This window comes from Eucyclogobius newberryi, unplaced genomic scaffold (genome assembly GCF_026437365.1).
Source record: "Eucyclogobius newberryi isolate DKJ021-1_F unplaced genomic scaffold, fEucNew1.0.hap1 SCAF_13, whole genome shotgun sequence".
NCBI classification, from domain to species: Eukaryota; Metazoa; Chordata; class Actinopteri; order Gobiiformes; family Gobiidae; genus Eucyclogobius; species Eucyclogobius newberryi.
In genome coordinates, this window is record NW_027315757.1 from 21031151 (window position 1) to 21047150 (window position 16000).

At 41.1% G+C, this 16000-nt stretch overlaps 1 protein-coding gene across 2 annotated transcripts in view; it reads left to right on the forward strand.

Moving 5' to 3' along the window:
• Positions 1-16000, forward strand: part of gjc1 (gap junction protein gamma 1) — a 69997-nt gene that overhangs the window by 37720 nt on the left and 16277 nt on the right. Inside the window, exon 1 of one of the 2 annotated variants that reach the window (XM_072442901.1) lies at positions 12481-12547. The exons of the other annotated variant lie outside the window; for it this stretch is intronic. The gene's annotated coding sequence lies outside the window, so the exon portion shown is untranslated. Of the gene's footprint in view, positions 1-12480; positions 12548-16000 lie in introns of those variants that run through there. 2 annotated transcript variants of the gene reach the window in all.

Consider the following 16000-nt stretch of genomic DNA (forward strand, 5'->3'; position numbering starts at 1 on the left):
ATACACTCATGATGTATCATTTAACATTGGATTTCTAGAGCCATGCCAATAATATTTGCTTGTTTATCTGTTTCCAAGTATACCAGCGTGAGCCAAAGATACTGATTATGGTCCAGGACTTTGTGGAGTCATTGATGAAGCATTTAGTCCTTCATTACATGTAGAAGTGGGCACTATATCACATTTAAGATGATATTGTGAATGTTGTTTTGAAGATTTACTACGTTTGAATGTTGGGTATCTTGTTTATTATTTTTATTTTTAAACTTCAAAAAGAGCTGGTTAAAAGTAAAAATGAAGAACGTTTTGTGGTAAACTTTCAAATAAGAGAGGTTAAGATGATATTTGGGAGGCATTTCACATTCGTTTGACAGTCAAATCTCAACTAATACGTTTAAAAACATGTTTTAACACATTTCTGATGGACTGACATAATATTGTCTGAATATCGTTATTGGAATAGTGTATCGATATTCATTTGTGTCACTATCGCCCACCGCTGATGTACATGATATCATACTTCTTTGGTTTTGCTTGCATTGATTTTGCTGTTGTTGGTGAGACAAGATTACATTTTTGCTGTGTGTTTTTGTCTCTTTTGGACAAAGCAAAAGAACAAAACAATGTATTTTTCTGATTTAATGCTGCTTTGTTGAATTGCAAGATAGGGCCATTGCTTTGGTGGAGGCTTTGTGCCACTTACCTTTGTCATTTTGGGAAAACTTCTCTTTAGACTTCTGCCTTTTACCCTTTTCCCTAGAAGATAATTACATAGTTGTTGTTTTTAATACAGTAATTGTGGGCAAATTAATAAATAAATATGGATAGATAAATATCAAGTTCAAGATCAAAAGAAAACGCTGCAAAACGCTGATTAAAAGTGAAAATGGAAAGAAAAAAAAGTGATATTTCTTATATGTTTTGTCTGATACTTAAACATCAAAAAATACATTTCTGTAGCATTGTCATAATATAATTTTTCTTCGTTCTCGTTATAGACAAACACAGTTTTACGTTTTGCACCCTCACGTAACATTCAGAAATATATATACAGTATAGATATTACACCACATATATATATAGGCTCAACGTTTTTTCCCCCCGTACAACCTTCTGTGCCTTTGCGTTTTCGGATCAAGCGCTTCACCCGCAGCGGATTCACAGTTCCTGGCTTCTCCCGTACTTAAGGCGCGCTGCCATAATGAGCCTTAATCCCAACTGTGCTGCGAGGACTTTTCCAGGTGAAATAGCCGTATGATTTCCTGGATTTTATTACCGTTCGCTAATAAGGATTTCAAAAGCAGAGAGCGTGAGCACGAGGGATGAACTCTGTGACTCCAGGTGTGGGAAATTGGTCTCTCACGAGGAATTCAACGTCTTACAATGCAATGTTTGAATGTGAATTGGAAAGAAAAACAGGTCGTGACACATAGACGTAAGGGTAAAGGGTAAAGAGTTTTTAAAGTGCATGAACCTTCACCAGACTCTTTTCCATCTCATTTGCACTCTTATCTACTTAAAGAAGAATCTCAGTTTTGAGCGATGAGCTATTGTGTTTAGCCTGATTTGAACTGTTTCACTCCTCACAGCACACATTTCTGGCATTTCAGAGAGAAAGAGGGAAAAAAGTGTTTCCATGTATGTATAATGTTTAAAGAGTGCCACCGCCATTATAAATATACACTACGATTTTTAATAATGTTGTCTTTAAAGTCAAAGATATTAGTAATAACACTACTACTACTACTACTACTACTACTACTACTACTACTACTACTACTACTACTACTACTACTACTACTACTACTACTACTACTACTGCTGATAACAAAACTAATAATTATAACACTACTACTGATAACAAAACTAATAATTATAACACTACTACTACTACTGATAACAAAACTAATAATTATAACACTACTACTACTACTGATAACAAAACTAATAATTATAACACTACTACTACTACTGATAATGATAATATTGATGATAATAATAATAAAAAGTGATATTTTTAATGATATTTTTTTTTCCCGACGCTTTTTAAATTTGATTATTTTTGCATGTATATATCATATAACAAAAAATAAAAGATACAATAAATATAAGTAGCATTGGGGAAAAACACACTTCACATATTATAGCCTAAATAGAAACAAACATAACAAAATAATGGCCCACTTTTAAACAATACAAAACCTTCTTGGTAAATTCATATATATATAATAAAATAAATAAAAAATACAAACAAAATTGCCATCGTATTAATGCCATATCTGAGGTGTATAACTGTACGTGTGTGAAACGAGCCTTTTCATTTCAAATATCCCTTGAGCTCATGGACACGTTCAAATATACACAAAGCACACTCTCCCCGCTCCAAAACACGACCCATCTCGGCCTCGAGACATAACCCAGCCCGACTGACTCACCACATTTGAATCACTCCACTTCACGTTGGCATCTAACTTGGTTACTGGGCCACGCCTGGAGTAACACATCCATCCCACATGTTTTTAACCGTAGTTTTGTCCGCATAAATATTTCAAAACACCCCTATAACGGTCATTCATATGTATCTTTGAGGCAGATACATCACTACCAATACGTGGTCCAGTGTTACATGCTGAGCTGAAAGGGGCCCACGGTATAAACGTGTGTGGGGGGGCGAGTGTCCGTGGGCTTTTCAATCAGTTAAGTGCATATCTGACTCAGCTAGGTCACGTTCCAGGTTATATATTGTTGAAACGTGGGCACTTTTGAAACTGTTCTGTGTGCGGGATATGTTTATGTTGAGCGCATGAGGGTTAATCTGCATTATAGTCATACTGGTAGATGTGAAAAAGAGGATAGAGTTCTGGTAACCTTTAGATACAAATGGAGGAAGAGCTGAGAGCGGTGTGTTCACAGAAAAGGGCCTGTATGTAGTAGATGGTGAGTAAGCTGTCGAGCACCAGATTGATATGAGTCTGAATTGAGCTGTACACCTTATCAAACTGGGATGGCTCTCACTGAAAGCTGTAGAGAAACGGCTTCAGATGAATACTTACCACCGACTGAGCAAAACACACACAAAACGTGGAACAGACAGATAAATTAAACTTTTCTTAATTGGGGAAAAAGCACAAATGCACTTCTCTCTGCACAAAAAACGTATAGTCTGTATTTCTGCAGAAACAGGCGACAGTGCGCCATCAGCATCGCCATGGTTAAGTTTGTTTGTTTGTTTGTTTGTTTGGGCACTTCTCCACAGTGCTGCGCTGTGATTGGTCTAATCTCTAGTCGTGAGAGATGGATTGCTGTGAGCTCGTGAACTCACAAATGTCACGAGAATTCATCTTCCTTTACGAGGTTACTTAGCAAAAAATATATTTATCCGTTTTATTTTGACGCCAGATGCCCTGCCTGTCACAATCAGCCACTATAATGTCAGTTTAGGCGGTGAAACTGAAGTGTCCTGACCAGAGACACAAACCAATGCCATTCGATCAGCATCAACGTCTGATCCACACTAACAGAAGGTTCTCAGTTCTCACTCTGAAGGGGGCAAAGCAGTTTAACAGTTCATAACAATGTGTCGTCAGTAGTGTGATTAAAAAATAAAAAAACAATATAGGCTTTCGGGAATAATAATAACGACGCTCTGTCTGCATCTAAGATTAATTAAACTAACTAACACTAAAAACGATGTGTTTAAATATTGAAATGAGTTTACCTTCTGCTGTCCTCGTCTGCCAAAGCTGAAGAACAGAACAGGATCATATCTGGATATTTACTCGGCCTGACAAACATCTGCTTTGTGTAAATGTTCAAAATAGCCTGACCAGCTGCCTCTTCCTCCTCTTCCTCCTCTTCCTCATCGGCTGTAATGAGTACGAGCAGGTGAGCCGCAGCCCGAGGAGCTCTGCCCGGGCGTTTTATGTGATTTAGAGAAACACCCGGCGGCCCGCGGTCACACCGAGGCGCTGCTCCTTCACTCCGCTCATCTCCTGCTAATTAGAGATGAGAATCTGAGGCTCGGGAGTCCAGGAGTTCAGATGGAGGAGGCAGTAGGTCCTGGTGAGAGGAATTGCATCTTTCATACAAAAAACGCTGCACAAATTCGATTGCATTTCCTCACTGGCTGAAAACGTGATCCTATCTCCGTGTGCAGAAGTATGAAAAATACAATAGAAATGCATAAAATGACGACTTTCATCATTCTTCTATTCTGCGTGCTGTATTGGTCTATAGTTTTCAGTCGGCGTGCCAGAGTTTGGAACAAATGCGTGCAGATTTAGCTTATCTCATTCAGAAAACAGGTGGGAACACTAAAACATGCACAACCGCCTTTGAATCCAAATTGCGCAGAGCCAATCAGAGAAAACGACGCTTTGTATTCGGAGTATTTCATGTATTTGCGCATTGAAGTATCTGAACTGCTGAATTGTTGTATTCTGCACAGTGCTCGGCTGCTTCCACGGTACGACTCCGGGATTGTGTGCAAATCTTCGTATTTAGGTGAGGCTTTGTCCATGTGGTAGTTGCAGTTTTCCCTCCACCACAGATCAGTTGACGGTATGAATGCACAGAAAAGAAGATTATCAGTATCCTATGAAACCGGGGGCGCCGAGTTAATGCCACAGACCTCTCGATCTGACGTGGATGCTCTGCGAGGCCCCCTGCTGTCTTTCATTACTCCCACACGCATTTTCGAATACAAAAACACAAATCCACACCTTCACAAATGCGATATTCGGAGAGATTTAGGATATGAGATGAATCTACAGCTTATACGTTAATACTGATACATGAATTTACAAGCTGTTTCGAGTCATATGCAAGAATCGTGCGAGTTCTTCTTAACATTTTAGGGACGTACTTAACGTCGTAGCAAAGTAAAATTCCTCTCCGCCACAAGTAACTAGAGAAATCAGTCATTTGTATTTGCACCGTTGCATTATTTGATACTTTTAAAGGTTTTAACCCAAATCCTTGCATGCAGGGAGAGTTTTGGCTGTGGTTAACCGTTTAAATTCCATCTCTGTCGTGGTAAAACAAAATAAAAAAGATAATGGCGCTTGAACCAGGTTTGTGCAGTGTAGACACATAACATATATTCTCTCGATACCGCTGAAACGTTAAAGCTGCAGAGGCTTCCGGATTTTCATTTTACAATCTACTCAAGGGGGAAATGAAGAAAAATATATTAGAATATTCAAATCATGTTTTGCAATCAAGTTATTATTTTCTGCTGAGCGATTGGTTTGACAAGATCATTTGTTTGGAGAATTGGTTGTGCTCAAGTTCGTGGTTCTTCCATAAATGTCTTATCATTTTGACTTACCTGTGATGCAAACGGGGAGAAATATTTGTGTTTCTGTATATCCCGAACCACAAACTATTTCCTGCGATGCCAGAAATGTTGCGCTAAACATAAGGAATCGTTAATAGGACACTTTTGAAGCCGTGAGACGGACTCTGACAAAGTTCAAATCTTGGTTTGCAGCAGTTCTTTTATGTAACCGAACGCATTGTACATTCAACACTGATTATTCACGTCTTTATCTGTTTGTATTGTGATTTTGAGGCATCTTTTCCTGTCGCTTGAGCTAAACGTGCCTCTTTTTTCTTCCTTATTGTCACTCGAATTGGACGGATCTTCCAATATCATCAACGCGACTCCTCGGCAGCGATGGGCGACCGAAAATTGACACTCGCAATTACTCCCGATGTGCTCTATTCAACCCGTTGCGCCATTGCACTGTTGCACTGATCACAGTACAAGAGAACTTCACGATGAGATATAGCGCGTTGCGACCCGGGTTTCGCCATTCTAACCCCCGTCTCTACAGTCTAACGTCATGCAATTACTCCCCCGTCTTCGCGCTCGGGTGGACTCGCGAAACACCGTCCGCAGCATCCCGTTTGCGAAACTGCGAGAGCAAAGCCAGAGCAGGTCGAACTCTGGACCCGACCGCCTCCTCAATATAACGTCATTAAAGTGGAGCGACGCTATCCAAACACTCAGCGCTGCCAGTTTTTTTTAGTTTTACGGTCGATCTGTAGCATTACATAATCGCAACGCTATCGGTGACATTTGCACAACTCTATGGCCGACTCTACATAGCACAAAGCAATAAGTGGATTAAAAATCAGGCAGGGGCAAAAGCCGCTCAATGTTTACAGCGTCTCATGTTTGAAATATGCACAGTGCGTCTGCGGGGACTTCTGCTTGTGGCAATGCCGTTAATTATATTGTGTTTTTACGGTCTAAAGTAACTGGACGCGGGATTGAGACACAAGTTGGAGGTTCATCTAGTAATAACAAAATGCTACAGTTGCTTCAGCGTTTGGCGAGTGACAAAGCAGGAAGATGTCAACGCAAGTGAATGTTTGATTTGAAAAAAAAAAACCTTAAGGTTCAGGGGAGGAAGACGCCAAACTCACAAACAATCAGCCATAACATTATAACCACTGACAAATTAAGTATAAGTCGCACTGTAGTATAAGTCGCAGCAGCCAAAAAAATGCATAATAGAAAAGAAAAAAACATATACAAGTCGCACTAGAGTATGAAATGCAGTTGCAAGTGTGAAAATAACAAATAATATCACATATTAGTCGCTCTGGAGTATAAGTATAAGTATATAAGTATAAATATAAGTATAAGTCCGAAACTATGAAAAAAGGTGCGACTTATAGTGCGGAAAATACGGTACATGGAGTGTAATTGTCAGCTAACTAATATCTGCTCCTACTAGTTATAAGTTGTACTGTAAAGATTATTCAGTGAATCGATAAACAAGATCATTCAGGTCACAATAGAGTCGTAAAAACTAAAAAATAATAATAGTGACCGCCTTTTTAATTCAGTATTTAATCTGATTTAAGTCTACTGCATTTGCCCCGTCTATCAACGCTTGGCTGGGGAAACATGTCAGAAGTAAAGGGAGACATAGTGGAGCAATCTGCAAACTTTTCTCCAGGACCAAGCTGGAGTTTTAGCCTCGTGTGAATGTTTCAGGTTGATGGAGGAAAACGGTTGCCTTCACTCTACTAAGTCTAGTCTGAAACTGTGCATGTCGCTACCAAGCAAACGTGAGGGCGTATGTGTGATAAAAAGAAAGAAAACGGACTAAGAAACAGTGCGTGTATCTGCAGAATCAATGAGCAAAACACTAAACTCTATAAACATGAGGCAAGAGTATAATCATACCAAAATTGGACGTTTGCCTGACGCAGTACAAGCTCTCACTCAGATCCTCCCGCGTTCAATTCAATTCCATTTATTTTCGTAACGCTCGAAATCACAACAGCGATTGCCTCGAAGGGCGACAACGAAAACAGATTGAGCAATGTTCATAGGGACTCGGCAGTGTCCCAGCGTCCCGTGTCCTTAGACAAATGCCCCGAGCTCCCCTGGCCTTAGACCCTCCTCCTCGGCCAGGAACAACTACCAAACCTCTTTGAGAAAAAGCAGAAACCTGGAGGAGTTCCACAGCGAAGGAGCGATCCGACTCTCGCCAGAGGAAGAGCCGTTCGTCTGGAGTAGAGACCGTTTCTCCGGGCAATTGAGGAGCATCTGGATCCACAGTTGTGCGAGATCCAGACGAGGAAACTCCCAGAGCACCCACAAGAAACCCTCCCAAACACGAGGAGAACACGCAAACTCGACACAGAAACCCAGGACCCTCTTGCTGCGAGATGATGCAAGAACGTTTCCAGTATCTCTTTAGTGAGGAGCAGGATAAGGCAGTTGGTCGTAATGTGTTGTCTGAATCACTGTGACAGTACCAGAGGTTTCAAAATCATTTCTATCCACTTGTCAATCATCCTCAGTCCACATTATTGGAAATCCTCGGTAAGTGGACGGGCAGCGTGGCACTCGGGGGTTTCCAGTGTTTACACAGACGCCGGGTGAAATGAGTTAAATTATCTGGGTTTATGCAGGATTATGGCAGTTCAGCCGCTCAAATCTGCTCTTTGCATCTATGATCGGGCTGCTGTACGAACACAGTGACCAATCTGAGAGAGACTGCGAGCTAAAGCGGCTAAGGACCAAGGAAGACGGTTATAAAGAAGATTTAATGACATGTAACTTGCTATTTTAGAGCAATAAAAAGCTAATTTAAAACTAATTTAAATAGTAATCATCTGTAGAAATACATAAAAGCAAAACAAGAGATTTAGACTTTTGTTTTGACTCGTTTGACTTGTTTTTGTATTTTTTAAAGAATAAACATTTTGTAGTATTGCTCTTTTTTCCCCTCTAAAGTAGTTATGTGGGAAAGTTTATTGTTATATTTCACTCCTCACCAATGTTGGCAACTATTAGTCGTATAATTGGACTATTAAAATAGTTGTTGACTATTTCAGTAATTGTTATCTGGAGTATTTGAGACTCTAAAACACAAAGGATATTTTACAACAAGGACAGCTGCTTTATTAAATCAAAAGACTGCATATTAAATCAAAAGAATGCATATTAAATCAAAAGAATGCAATTTGTTATTTTCACCTATAATTATCAGTAAATACTTCAGCAGTGAGTCTTGTCTGTTGAGTCTTCAGTCTTTTCCCTTTGTCTGGTAAAAACTTTAGTTAAAAAGTCTCACTTTATAATCAATATAAAGTAAGAAATGATTATTTGTCTAATCAACTAATGATAATAATAATTGACTAGTCGACCACAAACATAATTGTTATTAATAATTCCTATTTGTCAATACAAACACTTGATGTATCTGTTTTGGGAGTTTGGAAAAAATCTACCATATTTACTATATTTTATTTTTACCACTGTTACAATAACAGTTTATAGGCTGAAGTTGTATTGAACTATGATTGAGGAATTGTTGAAAACTTTAGAAAAAATGTTTTTATTCAATATTTATCAGTAAAACTTGTCGAAAAGATGTTATTTTTCACGATTTTCAGCAACACTGACATTCAATCATTTTGAGCCACCGCAGAGTCGATCATTTAAGAGTTGTAAATAGTGTTAGTCGATGGTCACAGGGAAGGTCCAATAAATCATGAACAATACATTTTGAGGAAAAGCAGCTGGTGTAACTTCATGTCTTCTCTTACAATGATATGGACAGTCAAGGTCTCCTGATGACAACAACAACAACAACAACAACAACAACCACAACAACAACAACCACCCCATTACTCATCTGTTTATGTCCAAAGAAGGTGAATCCTCCTTCTTACAACACTCACTCCTGTTCCCAGCCATCCTGTGTTTTGATTTGTACAAATATTGGCAATGCTTAAATTGCATGAAGTTGTTAGTAGTAGAAGTTGTCGTCGTAATCGTTGTTGTCGTCGTAGTTTTAGTAGTTGTTGCAGCTGAAGTTATTGTTGTAGTTGCAGTAGTTGTTGTAGTAGTTGTAGTAGTAGTTCAAGTTGTAGTAGTTGTAGTAGTTGTAGTAGTAGTTGTAGTAGTAGTTCAAGTTGTAGTAGTTGTAGTAGTAGTTGTCATTGTGGTTGTTGTTGTTGTTGTAGTAGTAATAGTAGTAGTAGTAGTAGTAGTAGTAGTAGTAGTAGTCATTGTGGTTGTTGTTGTTGTAGTAGTAATAGTAGTAGTAGTAGTAGTAGTAGTAGTAGTAGTAGTAGTAGTAGTAGTAGTAGTAGTAGTAGTCATTGTGGTTATTGTTGTTGTTGTACTAGTTGTTGTTGTAGTAGTAGTTGTCATTGTGGTTGTTGTTGTTGCAGTAGTAATAGTAGTAGTAGTAGTAGTAGTAATAGTAGTAGTAGTAGTAGTCATTGTGGTTGTTGTTGTTGTTGTTGTACTAGTTGTTGTTGTTGTAGTCGTTGTTGTAGTAGTAGTTGTAGTAGTAGTTTGCCAAACTGTGTGTCTTTCAGATATTAAAGGTGCACTATGTAACTTTTCTGGTACGTAACCTTCTTGTCTCCATGGAGATGTTAATGCGTTGCCCGGCTGTCACAGAACAGCATTAAACTTATCTTCCCTGCGTTTAGTCAATTGCAGTTTTTTTGTTTTTTTTTAACATTGTGCATTAGAATTGTACTCTGTGCATCACTTTGGAGACTTTGTGCAGGTAAAATGTGCGATACAAATAAAGTTGGATTGGATCGTGCGCCAAATGCGTGCCACTCTTTGAAACTGTCAGGACAATAATCACCCGCCGTCGCCGCTTCAGACGCACAGTCTCCGCACAGTCCTGGCTCCGAGCGCTGCAGCTCCGGGCGACGGCGGGGAAGAGCTCCGGCAGTAAATAACCCGAGCCTCCGCGCTGACCGTGCAAAGACGACCCTGAGACTTATGGCGGCCGTTTTGGGACATTTATCACACACTCAAAGTTTGGGCTGAACAGGGACTCCGCTGTCAAACATCGAGTGAAGGGCCATTGGAGAGATTTAGCGCGGGGCCCGGCCGGATAGTGCTTACAGCGCAGAAGCAACTTTGAACTCAACTTCGTCACGTCTCAAAAGTCTTAACGACGCGTTAAGATCGGAGCGGGGCGATGAACTGAGTCGTGACGAGCGACGAGATTTAAAAAAAAAACTGCAAAAAAAAGTTTCACTCTGGGTTTTTGGACAGTGAGTGAAACGGAACGAATTCCAAAGTGGATTTCTGCTGATTTTCGTGCACGCGACGATATGAAACGGTCGTCTCAGCAAAGTGCGATAAGGGAAATGTTGGGGACAGCCGGCGCGGCGATTAGCACCGAATCAAATGAAGATCTTTTGTAGCGGTTCATGGCGTGGCGTGATTATCGGTCCGTGCGAGGGGGGGACGAGAGAGAAAAGGCGGCCCTCCGAGGCTCAAAGTGATGCCGAGGATAAGTACTCAGAATGTGACAAGTGGAAAATTGTATTTAGTTGATGCTTTAATTCCTGACAAGTCAAGGGCATTTATTCTAGAGTTTTCTGTGAGAAGAGCAGAGCCAAAGTATGTGCGTTCGTATTGAGGAAGCGATGCTTGTTTTTGTACAGCGACACGTGAAACTCAGTGACCGTCACGTTTATGGAGCGTGAGGCGGGTTTGTTGCTTGTAGAGCGCTATCATCGGTCAGTTTATTTTTATTTTTTATTCAATGTCGATCTACAATTTCCAGGAGTCACGGTAAAGACAAGGTAAAGTGCACTTTATTGTTCCTTTGGAGAAAATGGTCTCAGTAACAATGCGTTTGTTTTAACCAGCGCTTTTCCAGACGCTCGAAAAACGCGTTACAATTTTGCACGTTAATCAGTTATTTTGTACTTGTGTTACAGAGAGCAACAAGCAACCCCACAAAAATATGTTTAAAAAATAACCAACCATGAACAAGCGCTAACGGGATGTGCATGTTTTAGTAGCATATTTAACATCAATAGCGGCTTTAGAACATGAATTAACTGTTAACGGCCTGTATTTTGGTCATTACTGTGTCTTTCAGTTGTAGTGCTGTTTTATGCAACATTCTAAGGACTTTCCCCCCTATTTGTTATTGCAAAATTGTGTTAAAGTATCAAAGATTAAAAGTACTTTATTGTGTCATGTTTAGGAACGGTCAAATGTTTTTTTTTTTAGTATTGATACTTGTTCTAGTTGTGATTAGTATCAGATATTTTTGGCCCGTAGGTTGGTTTCGTTGGTCAGGACGGCGTAGTGTGAAATTGAATGGAAGTGAAAGAAGGTGGGAAGGACATTCAGCAAATTGTCACAATCAAAAGCAAGTCAAAGTCACAAAGCTGAAGAGGCTGGTATATGTGCTGCTACTTAAAACGCCGTGGCAAGTATTTGATTTTTGATCTTGCTGTAGGATTGTTGCCCGTTTCTTAGCGCTCTTCAGAGTAAGAGCACCATGGCAACAGGATGGCCTCGAGTAAAATTCCTGGGCTTTTCGGTGTGAAGTTCTTTCATCGACCTCAAACTTGCACGAGACAATCCTCCAGCTCAATACCCCTGACTCGAGATCGCACTTAAACGCGGCCCACGTGGCTTTGAGAGACGTCCGGACGCAGAAGGACAACCATAAGCTGCGTGTTAGTCAAATACACACATTCTGCCACAATTTGCCCGCGAAACCACCTTCAATTTGATCTCGTATTATTTTTCTAAACCCGCTAATCGCCCCCTTTTTTTGTATCGACTTAAATCTGCGCAAAATATCGTTTACTCGCAAAGAGGCCTATCACCAAATTCCCCAGTGCATCCCCGGTCTGCCTCCTCCTGCCCCTCTGCGGGGGTATTAGGCCGGCCCGGGCGCTCCCCTCCCCCCCGTATGACCCAGATCGGAGGGGGATGCTGGGGTAAATGATTGCGAGGGAACAGCATTGAGAAGGAGCGAGCTGAGATGCTGCGTCTCCGCCGGGCGGTTTTCCCGAGCGCTTCACACTCCGCCGAGCAGACGCCGTGCATGAGAGGCAGACCGGAGCGTACATGACGTTTTTATTCAATTCAGCTCGGTCTTAATTTGCGGTGCGATGCGTGTACCAGGAGTCAGCCGGGGTTGAGAGCTGCGAGGAGGCAGCAGCGGCGGCGGCGGTGGCGGCGGCGGCATGAGGGGCCCCAGGTTCACACACAAAGAGCAGCTATGGAGACCAGGGAGTGAGTAGAGGCTGGATTGTTGACATACTGTTAAACTTGTGTCGTTTGTGTAAGAAAAGAACATTTGAATTCATTTGGAGTTTGCATCCTCCTTCCTCTGGGGCATTTTGTGTCTTTATTTGCGAACAGTTTGGGTGGAAATGTGTGTTGCGTGTGTTTTTCGTGTAGTTTTTGTACTCCGTTGGTTGAAAAGTCAATTTCAAAAGGGATTTGTTACAGTTTCACGCTTGTACGGTTTGTATAAGAAAAGGAAAATTGAATGCATTTTTGAATTTACAGCTTCCTGCTTCTGGCGTTCGGTTTCCCTATTTTCTTACAAATTGAGAAAAAACTGTTTTATCCGAGAAGAGACAGACAATTTGTGATCTTTTTGTCTTGTTTTTTCCCCTGTAGTTTTTATACTCGGCGGATTGAAAAGTCCATTTTAAGGCTTGCATTTTCTGCACACGTTCATTCCGTCTATCGTTCGGTCGATCGGACACTTTACAAAAACCATAACAATCAAAACGCCATTTGTATCTATATTTTCGCCGATGATTTAAACACTTTCTTCTTACTTCGTGTTTCAAGAGTTGCCGCAGGAATCATTCGAATGTGTTAAAAAAGGGATCATAATGCGTCAATCTAACTTTCTTGAACAAAAATCAGTGACAATCTGGACTTTTGTAACAACTCACCCCGATACAGAAAACGCTTGCATTCCCGTCTTTAGTAATAGACGCGCAAATGAGTTGAAAACGTGCACTTTCCTTTCGCTGTAAAACTCCTGACACGGTCCACAGATGCGGCGCCGCCTCAGAGCTTATTCCTGTGCCATATGGAACTGCTTTACTCTGGCGTTTTACCCTTTAGACACTGCTAATGAGACAACTTTCCCACGAACAAACTCTAAACAAATCTCGCATTTTTCCCTCGGAAGAATAATAGCCTTCTTTCCAGTGACCCTCCTTCACCAGCCGGGGGTCCGACCGACGTATGGCCGCCTCCGAAATTTCCCGCTTTCTTTTTGCCAAATTGCCTGAATCGCAGCGGATCAACACTGGGCAGCGGTCCAACCGAACCGAAATCATTAAAAGGGCTTCATTCCGCAAAGTAAGTTATGCGTTGTTTGTCTTTTATGTTGCGCGTGGAAATACTTACGGCAAACAATGTGGCGGAGACGACTGTAAATGGGAGGGATTAGAGAGCGATAACCTTTAAGTCGCCGCATGTGTCTGTAATCACGGCCGAGGACTTTGGCGAGGCGCTCGGCGAGGAATGCCAAGAGCACGCCGATTAAACCCAAGGCAAATTTGAGCTGGATTTTTTAGTAGTGAAAGGTAAACGTTCGCCACCCGCTTAAATCCGTGGAAATGTGTCTTTGCGTTGTCTGGAATGTTCCACAGTGGCATTGAACGTCTATACGCCGCATCTATTTTATCACTGGCATTTCATTGCTCGGAAATAGCTCGCAAAGCTTGCATTCTGACTGCGAGCAGGGCGGCTTCTCCTCTCCACAGAGCTAACCTGTGATTTGGCGTCACCCGCTTGTCACCATGGAGACAGATTACTATGGTAAATGTCAAACAGTGGAACATTACATGCAAAAAATAACATTTGCTCCAGAGAAACGGGTCAGTTAAACATTATTTGTGTCCTCAGCATGTTCAAAGCAAATATTAATGTTGTTGATTACTATTGTAATTCTGATCTATGTATAATTACAAGACATTTTAAATTGAAAAAACAAAAAAACATGCAAACCTGTAAATTATTTAAAAATTTGTTGTTTTTTTTAAATGTTTTTTTTTTTTTAATAATGGCTCTGAAGCTAATTATCAGAACGCAAAAAATAAATGCAATAGTGTAAATTATTTAAAAGTTTGTTGGTTTTTTTAATGTTTTTTATTATGGTTCTGAAGCTAATTATCAGAACGCAGAATGGGCTCCTCACTTTTGTATTATTCAATGTATCTATTAATTTCAATAAACCCAAATAGTTCTGAAGCTAATTATCAGAATGTAAAAAATAAATGGAAAAGTAGAAATTGTTCAAAAGTCGTTTTTTTATTTAATGTTTTTTTAATAATGGTTCTGAAGCTAATTATCTGAGCGCAGAATGGGCTCCTCACTTTTTTATTATTCAATGTATCTATTAATTTTAATAAAGCAAAACAGGAGGACACGCCTCTCATATCTGTGTTGTGTCCTCAGTGTAAGACAGGCGGCACGTTCATGTTTTGCCGTTTCCTGCTGCTCGGGGGTTTTAAACCGCTGCTTTCATGGGAATATCGTAAATGACAAATGCCAGCGCTTGTTTTAGTGACTGGATATTCATGTACTCCGATTATGCCATTTGCTGGAGACATTTACAACAAGGGTTTTTAGTGTTTTCAAATCCCGACTTCCATCCACTCTTTTATTGAAGACTGTGAGATAAAACATAATTTGCGTTCTGAGCATAATCTGCACTGCTGCTGACTCGTGCTGCATTTTATCGGGGTCTCGTCTTATTCATTGGCCTCCAGTTTTTGGCCTTTACTCACAGATAGGATTCTAAAAGAGCCTGTACCCTCCCCGCTGCTGAATCCCTCATCCATGCCTTCATCTCCTCCCGCCTCGACTACTGCAACTCCCTCCTCACTGGCATCTCCTCCCATTCCCTCCACAGACTCCAAATGGTCCAAAACTCCGCTGCCCGCCTCCTCACTCACACCCGCCTCCTCACCCACACCCGGTCCCGTGATCACATCACTCCCATTCTCCGCTCTCTCCATTGGCTCCCCATCAAGCAGCGCATAAACTTTAAAATACTCCTCCTCACCTTCAAAGCTCTTCACCACCTTGCCCCCCCCTACCTGTCTGACCTCCTCATCCCCCACCGCCCCTCCCGAGCTCTCCGATCCTCCTCCTCTCTCACCCTGACTGCACCAACATCCCGACTCAAAACTTTTGGCGACAGAGCATTCTCCCGAACAGCACCCCGACTCTGGAACTCCCTCCCCCAACCTGTCCGCCACTCTCCCTCACTCACAACATTCAAATCCCGCCTAAAAACATACCTCTTCACCCAAGCCTATGACCTCCCCTACCCCTAGCCTCCTCTACCCCATTGCCTACTCTTCTACCCCCTGTTACATCCCCATCTTTTTCTCTCTACTTCTTCTGTCTTGTTCATTTTATCTGTACATTAATGTGTATTGTACGTGTTGTCCCCCCTGTCTGTAAATACCCCCACCCCTTTTTTTATTATTATTACCCAATATTCATGTATGTAATAAAGTAATATCTGTTTTACCCCAGTACAGATATATATTGTAAAAGCATTTATTCGGGTGAAAATGAGACCACGGCGCTTTCTCTGCCTCGAATTGTAGCGCGTTTTATTCTCCGAGAAGCAGGAAGTGCACCGTGCTAATGTTTGTTAGCTTTACCGTGATGACCCAACTCGCTCTGGGGTTGTGAAAAGCGCTT